Raw genomic sequence first — 9931 nt, 5'->3', positions numbered from 1 at the left:
ATATTTATATGGAATTTTACCACTAAAGGGAAATTTTAGTAGCTGAGCATAAAAAGAAGAGGATCTTAACGCATCTGAAGGTCATAAACGATATTAATTTTGGAACATAAACATACAGTATATAGCTGGTCTTGGTACTTTAAAGAAAAAAATACACACCAGTATTCCATTTCTCCCTAAACATTTTAAGCTTTGAAGTCTTTAACTAACGTGATACCAGAGTCAACAAGCATACTTTTAGAATTTGATTAAAAGGGAATATAATATGGAATCGCGTATCTAAAGAATTTAATAACGGTATGATTATATCCGTGTACTGCGACAGGGCTGTGTAGGGCTGTTTTGCCTGCCTGTTCATGCGACCTGTCTTGTAGCCTACTGGTCTAGGTGTGTGACTACCAACTGGCAGGTTGTGTGCTCGAAGCCAGCTGGTTCTGGACTTTTCATTTAACAAACATTTCTTCGAAAAAATAGAATAGCGATATTATGGACAATCAATTGACTTTTATATTTCAAAATATCGCAACATGATCGATATTTGCGATATTTTGAACATATCTTCCCTTCTGACAGCGGTTCCTGCTTCTAGTGTGTGTGTGTGCAACAGAGTAAATTTTTATAGAGAAATGGAGGCTGGACAGTATGTGTTACAATATAAACATTTATATTGATTTAAATCGTGTTCTGATTTAAATCGCAAACGCGTGTTTAATTATGTGTTTTTTAATCATAATCAGGCTAATGCATTTCTACATTTTCTGTATGAACCAGCTTAGAGGTTCATACAGAAAGACAGCTTGTGTTTAAATTGAGTGTAAGGTAATTTATGCTTCTAAAGTCATGGTCAGCATTTATTATTGTACTGTGCTGTAAACTTTTTCTGTGCCTAGTCACATTATTTTATAGCGTTTTTATTGCGTTATTAAATCTGGTGGCGCTGTGTGTTACAGTAGTTTCCTGACTCCCATGTCACATGGTCTGTGATTGAATCCCATAGAACTATGACTTTATTTTTTAACAAACATTTCTTTGAAAAAATGAAACGTTTCCCTTGGTCAGAGATTAAATAAAACCTCACTCGCACCAAACAAATTTATATTTCTAAATATCACAAAATACGTTCATTGTCTTCCAATCGAGTCGAGTTGACATTGGAAGCCTGCCACACCCGGACTGTTAAACCAACGCATTAGCACGTCAAAGCCCATCGAGGGTATTGAGCCAGTATTGGCTTTAGTATTCCCCCCCTCTCCCCTCAATTCAATTCAATTCAAGGTGTTTTATTTGCATGACAGATGGGTACAAGCAGTGTTGGGTATGTATATTGTAACGCTTACGGCAGACAGCCACTGTGTAAGAGCCGGCGCACCAGAGCGGCGCACCGAGGGAGCGTCTGCATTTCTAACTTAGTTTTTAAAATTAGTCAAGCAATATGAAGCATCTCCTTTTACTTAGTGCCTGAGCATAAAAAGAATAGGAGCATACTACAACGCGTGTGAAGTCCATAAACGATATTAATTTTGGAACTTAAACATACAGTATATGGCTGGTCTCGGTGCTTTAAAGAAAACATACACACCAGTATTCCATTTCTCCCTAAACATTTTAAGCATCAAAGTCTTTAACTAACGCGATACTGGAGTCAACAAGCATACTTTTAGAATTTGATTAAAAGGGAATATAATATGGAATCGCGTATCTCAAGAAATTAATAACGATATAATTATATTCATGTTGCAAAAGAACTGCAACGGACATAAAAACTCCCTTGCTTTTAACAGAGCGTTCCATAATTTCTAACTATGAAAATGCCAGGTGAAAGGATTTGTAAACATATTTTGTTAAAGCAAGTCAGTTTTTTCTGCAACACATAAAAGACATTTTTCCAAGAAAGTTTAGCCTTTGTCACTAATGAAACCACTAAATAAAGACATAAATATAGAAATCTTAAGATTTGTTTTATTTAATGTTGGTAGCAGGATGAACTGTCAGAGTGTATATTTTGTCGCAGAGTTGCTGCAAGATGTTAACAGTGAAAAAGGTATTTAGAAATGAGTTATTTCAAGATGAAAATTTTCAGAATAATTGCAAATCTAGCAGGATAGAGAAAGCACAGAAAACTGGCAGTTAGATTGATCAGATTAGTATGAAAAGTCATTTAGCAAAGGGAATTAGAAGAGTGACAAACTAGTATACTTTAGATCTTTTTTTCTGAACCAGGGACAATCTGATCATGTTTCCCTATAACAATAATAAAAAACTTTATTTGATATATCACCATTAAAGGTGGCATCTCAAAGCAATACAGTAGATGTAAAAACAGATAAAAGGACCACAGATTACAAAGTAAATGCATATAAGAAAGACAAGCAGTTAGAGGTGCTACCAAAATTAGAAAATGAAGCAGATACAGACACTAAGTCTTCTGAAAAGAAAGGTTCTGAGGTTAGATTTAAACTGGCCCTGGTGTGTGTGTGTTTGTGTCTGTCTGTCCTGTGATGGACTGGCGCTATGTCCAGGGTGTATTCTGCCTTGTGTCTGTCGCTTACTGGGATAGGCTCCAAATCCTCTGTACTGGATAAAGAGATTAGAAATGGATGGAAGTAAAGGCACTGTGTGGATGGAACTATACACAGTGTTAGAAACCCACTATGAAATGGCAGCATCTCACTGAGAATAAAACATTTTATACTGCTGGCTTAAGGAAACAGCCTTTCCACCTCTCTTGCACATCAGTATCCATACCTAGTTATTTAAACAAATTGCCTCTAATTATAAACATCTTAATATGCTGGCTCTGTGGATCCGCATCAGCTATGTTTGCCCATTCCTTCAATTCATGTGCATCCAACACACAGTTCAACGCTAGCAACTACACAAAATCTAAAATATGAGCTCTACTTGCCACTTACAGTACCAACAGTACCAGCTAACTTTAGTAGTGACATTTTCATGGATCTTTTTAACAATAAAATTTACAACATCAGACTTCAGACACAATTAAACAGGCCTCAAAAAAGTCTGGTACAAACATTTTCAGCATGGAATAAACCGTTACTTTAATGGTATAAACCTTAAATGGATTCATATTCTCAATAAGATTTGGTGCTCAGTAACATGACTTAGAAAATGACAGAAGACATACGTATCATGCTTATCCTTCTATTTTTCATAATCGTAAACTCCTTAAGGCAGTTACATTTTCTCTGTTCTGACCTGGAGTTACAGAGAAATTTAAATTCTAATAAGAGATTTGTAATGAGGAAAGTCATACCAATCACTCATACAGTACCAGGATTTGCAATTACAATACAAATACTTTCTTTCTGTATGTGTTTATTTTGCAGTTTGAGTCTATGGCATTCCTTTGGGGGTCCATACTCCAAGGCATGACTTTTTTATGTATAAACATCAGTATTTACTGCTATTAATTACTGTACGATTTATAGTTGAAATCTGAGCCTAGATATAAAGTTAGATATAAAGTTAAAATCTCGACAAAGCAATGTAGGAAATACAGAGAAAATAAATCCTTTCTGACATCTAAAATCAGTTTCGATCAAGGTCTCTAAAACGAACAAGAAAAAGAAGATTTTCGGAGGGCAATTACGCTGTGTTTATATAGAATAAGTGATTTATGAGCAATCTAATTTCTTGTTCGTTTAAAACAGTGAAATGTCAGCTGCAAAAGATCACACCAGAAACAGCACTCTCTCTGCCTGTCATAGACGTTCAGGAAAGGCTGAATGAAGTCATGTCAAGTACAATAATTCGGAGATCAACAATAACAGTTGTAGGACAGTATATAAGGAGGATAAGGATTTTGAAGTTGACTCGAAATCTGATAGGTAACCAGTGCAAGGACTTGAAAACAGGTGTAATGCATCCCTGATAGGATTCTTGCTGTCATATTCTGAACATATTGAAGATTGCTCAGTGTGGATTTAATTTCCCCAGTGAACAGGATGTGCATTTATTAATTCTAGAAAAAAAGCCTTTCTTGATTTCTCTAGTTCTTAGTTTCTCTAGTTCCCTTTAAAATAAACTATTATTCCACAATGCAGAGTATTACATGCCCAGTATTTACACATGATATTTGTGATTTAAAGAAATTAACACAAGCAGCTTTTGGAGATTTAAGTGTTGACTGAGTTATTGCAGGATAAAAGACTAGAGATGTTGGCAAGAAGAAGATAGTTTGGGGAAAGCTGAGGAATACACTTATAACAAGAACACTTCCTAATGGGGTTAGGCATACTTTTGATGAAGATGATGAAGTTAACAGACTATATGTTTACATAGATACTGAAATAAGGATTGTATTTTAGATTATGTGTAGTTGCTGGCATTGAACTGTGTGTTGGATGCACATGAATTGAAGGAATGGGCAAACATAGCTGATGCGGATCCACAGAGCCAGCATATTAAGATGTTTATAATTAGAGGCAATTTGTTTAAATAACTAGGTATGGATACTGATGTGCAAGAGAGGTGGAAAGGCTGTTTCCTTAAGCCAGCAGTATAAAATGTTTTATTCTCAGTGAGATGCTGCCATTTCATAGTGGGTTTCTAACACTGTGTATAGTTCCATCCACACAGTGCCTTTACTTCCATTTCTAATCTCTTTATCCAGTACAGAGGATTTGGAGCCTATCTCAGTAAGCAACGGACACAAGGCAGAATACACCCTGGACATAGCGCCAGTCCATCACAGGACAGACATACACAAACACACACACACCAGGGCCAGTTTTCCCATAAACCAATTAACTTACCAGTATGTTTTGGAGTGCGAGAGGGAGTCATATCACACATATGGAGAAAAACCATGTAACCCAGAGAGAACATGTAAACCCCACACACACAGGATGGCAGGAATTGAACCTAGGACCCCAGTGCTGCAAGATAGCAATGCTAACCACTTTGCCACCATTATAAATGGATAGATATCTTAGTTATCATTCTAGTTCACAGGTTTGGATGCATAATTTAATTTTGAAAGCCACTGAGACATCAGGTACTACTGTTGTATTTATGAAAAAGAAACAAAACAAAAAACATACTAACAACTGTGCCATCCTACTCCTTAGTTAATACATTTTATTATTCATAAACAGTTAACATTGTTAGCAAAATATTTTGAATTATATTTAACCCTATTTTTTCTTTAGTTTTGTATTTAACTTATTATATGATAGTCAGACTTAATGTATATTTGAACAATGAAAATATATTTTTACAAGATTTTACATTAAGCACTTAAAATTAATATGGTTAATAATAGTAAACTGTAACATGCTGTAACAAGATCGGTTAAACTGCGAAGAAAATGCTTTCAGAGAAAATGTTTCAGGTGTGAAGAACATAGATCTCCAATGCAATTTCAATCAAACCTGTTCCCACACACCCTGCCCCCACTACCATTAGAATATACACAAAGCACTCACATCTTTCGAGCTAATGATCAGGTGACCCAAGAGAGAGCGAGAGAAACACCAAGGGGTGCGGAACCAGGGAACCATTTACATGGAAAACGGGCGATCTCCCCAGACTGTCCGCCCGTTTCACTGTTACCTGGATACCTCTTTATTTAGAACTCACTAACACTGATTTTTAGTTTAGAAGGATTCAAGTAGGGTTTTAGATGAAAGGCAGCGACCTTAATCAAGCCCAAATCACAATTGAACCCATTCAGAGCCTACATTACATTTTAGCGTTTCATTCTGAGCAGAAGACCCTCACACCTGAAGAAGGGGGAGGTGTTTTTCGCTGGAAATCTCGCCTGCTTCTACTTTACAACCGGAGTGCTGGCTGTGACGAATTAAACCGGTATTACAGGTTTCAATCACAGACCATGTGACATGGGAGTCAGGAAACTAACACACAGCGCCACCGGATTTGATAACGCTATAAAAACGCTATAAAATAATGTGACTTGGCACAGAACAAGTTTACAGCACAGTACAATAATAAATGCTGACCATGACTTTAGAAGCATAAATTGCCTTACACTCAATTTAAACACAAGCTGTCTTTAGCCCTCTAAGCTGGTTCATACAGAAATGTAGAGATCCAGGCTCAGAACACACAGCTTCATTAGTGAATACATATGCAGGACAACTAGAGAAGATGTTTTACAGAGGATGGATTTTTAGAAACATCCCATCAGTGACATCACTGAAGTCAACTCCTAGGTACTGTAACTGTCGTGTGGATAGTTTCACAAGAATCAGACAAAGGTTTAAGCATCGCTTGTTCTAGATAAAACTGCAAAAAAAAAACAACAACCCATAATGTACTTCTTTGCGGCTCTGTTTGCCCAAATCATATATTCACAACGTGAAATCTAGAAAATAATATTACGTAACCAAAATCCGCAATATGGAAACAGAACCTGTGTAATTGTTGATAGATGATGTACTCGTAACATTTTTTCAAGACGAGCTACAACATTTAAAAAATGACTTGTATGTACTTGATATCTCTAATCAATCCACGGGTCCCAGCACAAAACGAAACTAAAACGCATACCGTTTCGCGCTTCTTATTAGTTGCTCAAAAGTAATTTGACCGTATGAAATGCATAATATAAACCTAGAAACATATACGTGAGCAGTACTTAAGCACTGTAGTATCGGTGTTAAGACATATCTCTCAAATACTGTAAATCAAGTTAAAAATATCTCAAGACAGATTCTGGTCATAATGAAACCATGTTTCGTGTATGTTTTCTTTAAAGTACCGAGACCAGCCATATACTGTATGTTTATGTTCCAAAATTAATATCGTTTATGGCCTTCACACGCGTTGCAGTATGCTCCTATTCTTTTTATGCTCAGCTACTAAGATTTCCCTTCAGTGGTAAAATTAGATATGAATATTCAATACTTAAACGGGCACAGTTAAGACATTAAATATACATATACATACTGTATACAGTACAGTTTGCATACGGTAATATGATTATGTTCCTAAATCAATCTCTTTTATGAGCATGTGTAAGGCATGGTGAATCGATTCTCAAAAATTACTGTACTTTGCATGATTGGAAAAAAATGTGTGATTGCGAAATGCTGTGGTGTTACTTTTACAAAGACGGTCAATGAAAAAAAGAATGTGGACCAGGGCAATACTTTGAGTTTACAGCTTGTCCAAGGTCATTTATTATTAATACTATTATTAATATCTTCGTTAAAGACTTTGATGGCTACAGCTCAAACATGAGAGGTTGAGCTTTATTAGCTCCACCTTGCGGAAATTCCGGATACTATTATTTTGCTAGCGGTATTTACCGGTAACTTGCGGTATTTACCGGTAACTTGCGGTAGACTGCGTACAGCATACCTGAAAATAATGCGGTATCGCCTGCGCATTTTGAATGGCTGCATCTGTAAATGAGGCAACTTGCAAGGCGAGCAGGCTCGGTGCACACCGAACGCAGATGTCTCAGAGCAGTTGAGACGTGTCCAAGTGGCTGTCAAAGGACGGCCCTTCGCCGGCGCCGTGGCTTAGTTGGCTAAAGCGCCTGTCTAGTAAACAGGAGATCCTGGGTCCGATTCCCAGCGGTGCCTTTCTTCCTGTCTTACTGTACAGAATTTATCCTTATGGGCAAATCCCATGCCTTTTAATTCAGGTGAATGCAAGTGTTCGTTTCCTTTCTGGAACAACTTGTTTTGAAAGAAATCTATACAGCTTGCGAAAGATGAAACACAAATCTTGCTTATCAGTGAAGAAGAGGTACTCCCAGCAGGCCAGCTAATACCAGCAGTGTTTTTTTTTCACCCTAACCCAGAGAATGGAGAAAAGCGAGGCGCCTGTGGCTCTGCAGTGTAATCAGTTCGCGAGTTCGGCGGTTAGCTGAAAGAGTGGTAAATGCAGCTTGCCCCAGCCCGTTCTTATTCTTTTAAAGAGGATAAAAAATTAACTTCGCCGCCATTACTACCAGCTTTAAAAGACTGCCATGGGCACGGAAAAAAACACACTACAGATGACTTTTCTGGAACCGAAGCAGAGATTCCTTTACGAACCAACTGATAAAGTTCAGCCAGTGAATACTGTTAACAGAATGTGAAAGCACGATCAACTTTGTAACTGCAACCACAGGAAAAACAGCAAGAAGCAGGCTCCATTCCCCATTTAGATCTGTCGTGCGAGGCATGCTTCTTGAACGCATGAAGTAAATGCCACGATCGCTTTTGAACTTGGACAAAGTACTTCCAAAGGAGCGCTATGCGCAAAGATTTAACAAGCTCAACCCCCGCCAACGATTCGGTGTGAAGAAGCAGAACATTCAATTTTCACAGACAGAAGCGGCACACCAGCACAGCCAACATTAAAACGGAGGGCACACTACGATTTGCATTGACACAAAAGTGATCTGGGCAGACGTCGTTCCCTGCATAACGCAAAAAGTGGCAAAGCGCTTTTGGGGTGAGAGGACGCAAGAGGGTTTTGGTTTTGTGCCTTGATGTCAAGCTGAGAAAGTATCTTTAAACACTTTGCTTAGTTTCTCGAGAGACTGCCAAAAGGCAGTTCCCTCCCTTTCGTCTGAAGTCAGCTGAAAAGGGGTCGCAACAGAAGCACCTGGCAGCAGTGGGATTCGAACCCACGCCCCCAAAGAGACTGGAGCCTTAATCCAGCGCCTTAGACCGCTCGGCCACGCTACCCGCTGTGCGATGTCTCTTTGTCTCATTACTTGCTCGGAGGAGGTCGGGTGGGTTTTGCTCTTGTCACCCGACTTAGTGGCGTTATGACCGTTGAACCGACTGCACCTGCTTTTTCTGAGATGCTTCCCCTCTCATGGTGAGATCTCGACTTCTTTAACACCTCTGGATAAAGATCTTCTGTGGAGCAGGTTTCAGACCTCTGCGTACAGCACCCTTGATGTCATTTTATTTTTACAGCAGCCGCATCCGGAAAGTTGTGTCTTTTACGTTTTATTTGAACAACAAAACTACATACAATACAAACAAGAGCACATATAACGTATGAAGAAAATCATCAGGGGAACATGCTATAATACAATTACACTTTATGAAAAACGATTACACAAGGTAAATAAAGATAAGGTCCGCACAGCTTGTTCTTACATTTCGAAAGAGTCCGTAAATACCCCTTTACGTCTATTTTGAACTGTTCAAACGTAGGACTCTTCCCAGACCATTTCACTTTATACCACATTCCTAAACGAGGATGCATCTCCTGTTTTAGAACTATTTTGGCCATGTGGCTTATACAACACACCCACAGTATTCAAATGGTGGACTGCAGATCTGTGCTATAGTTCAGTCGAATTCAAAGGATCCAGCAATCGTACTGGATTTGACTGGGATTCTGAAATGTCTCTTGCAAAAGTATTCGGGTTTGCTTGAACCTTTGATAAAAAAAGTGATCTGATCTGAAACTACCCAGCTTACAATCTCTGAGGTAGTTGTCACTAAACTCGGACGTGATGTGGCACACATGTGCCGTGTGCCTTTACTTTTGTAAAAAACTGGTATCGGGAAAAGTTTCTTAATATTTCTTTTGATTAGCATGCAAGAAAATGTGATCATTACCTATGGAATTTCCCGCCAGCGTGGAGCTTGAATTCACAACCTTGAGATTCAGTGTTCAAGAGTCACAGAAGAGGTCGGCCTGGTCTTCAGTTTGCCAACGATAAGCTCCGGCAGTGCTCCTCTGTAAAGCAGATTGTTCGGATCGGTTATGTGGGACGGCACTTCGATACTAAGATCGTTTGCAGCACACGCATTGTTTCCCCCCTTCACGCAAAAAACATAGACGAAGGAAGCTCTCTTCTCTTGGGCTGCTGACTCCCTGATTTAAAGCGCTCTGGGTGCCAGCTAAGTCTCTAACAAGCACACTATAAAGACAGGAATTACACTTTGCTCACGTCACGCATGGAATGGCGAGGCTACTTGTTCCAATATTA

General features: G+C 38.6%; 2 non-coding genes across 2 annotated transcripts; one reads left to right on the top strand and one right to left on the bottom strand.

Annotated features, from left to right (window-relative positions):
* Nucleotides 1-7497: 7497 nt before the first annotated feature.
* trnat-agu (transfer RNA threonine (anticodon AGU)) lies at nt 7498-7571 on the top strand. Its single transcript has one exon. It is a non-coding gene; the product is annotated as a tRNA-Thr (tRNA).
* A 1013-nt stretch (nt 7572-8584) lies between these two features.
* Nucleotides 8585-8666, bottom strand: trnal-aag (transfer RNA leucine (anticodon AAG)). The gene has a single exon. It is a non-coding gene; the product is annotated as a tRNA-Leu (tRNA).
* Between the last annotated feature and the right edge of the window lie 1265 nt (nt 8667-9931).

The sequence above is a fragment of the Atractosteus spatula genome, chromosome 10 (assembly GCF_055471065.1).
Source record: "Atractosteus spatula isolate fAtrSpa1 chromosome 10, fAtrSpa1.hap1, whole genome shotgun sequence".
In the NCBI taxonomy this organism is placed as follows: domain Eukaryota; kingdom Metazoa; phylum Chordata; class Actinopteri; order Semionotiformes; family Lepisosteidae; genus Atractosteus; species Atractosteus spatula.
Note: the sequence above shows the minus strand (reverse complement) of the source record. Positions and strands in the feature narration are given on the sequence as shown.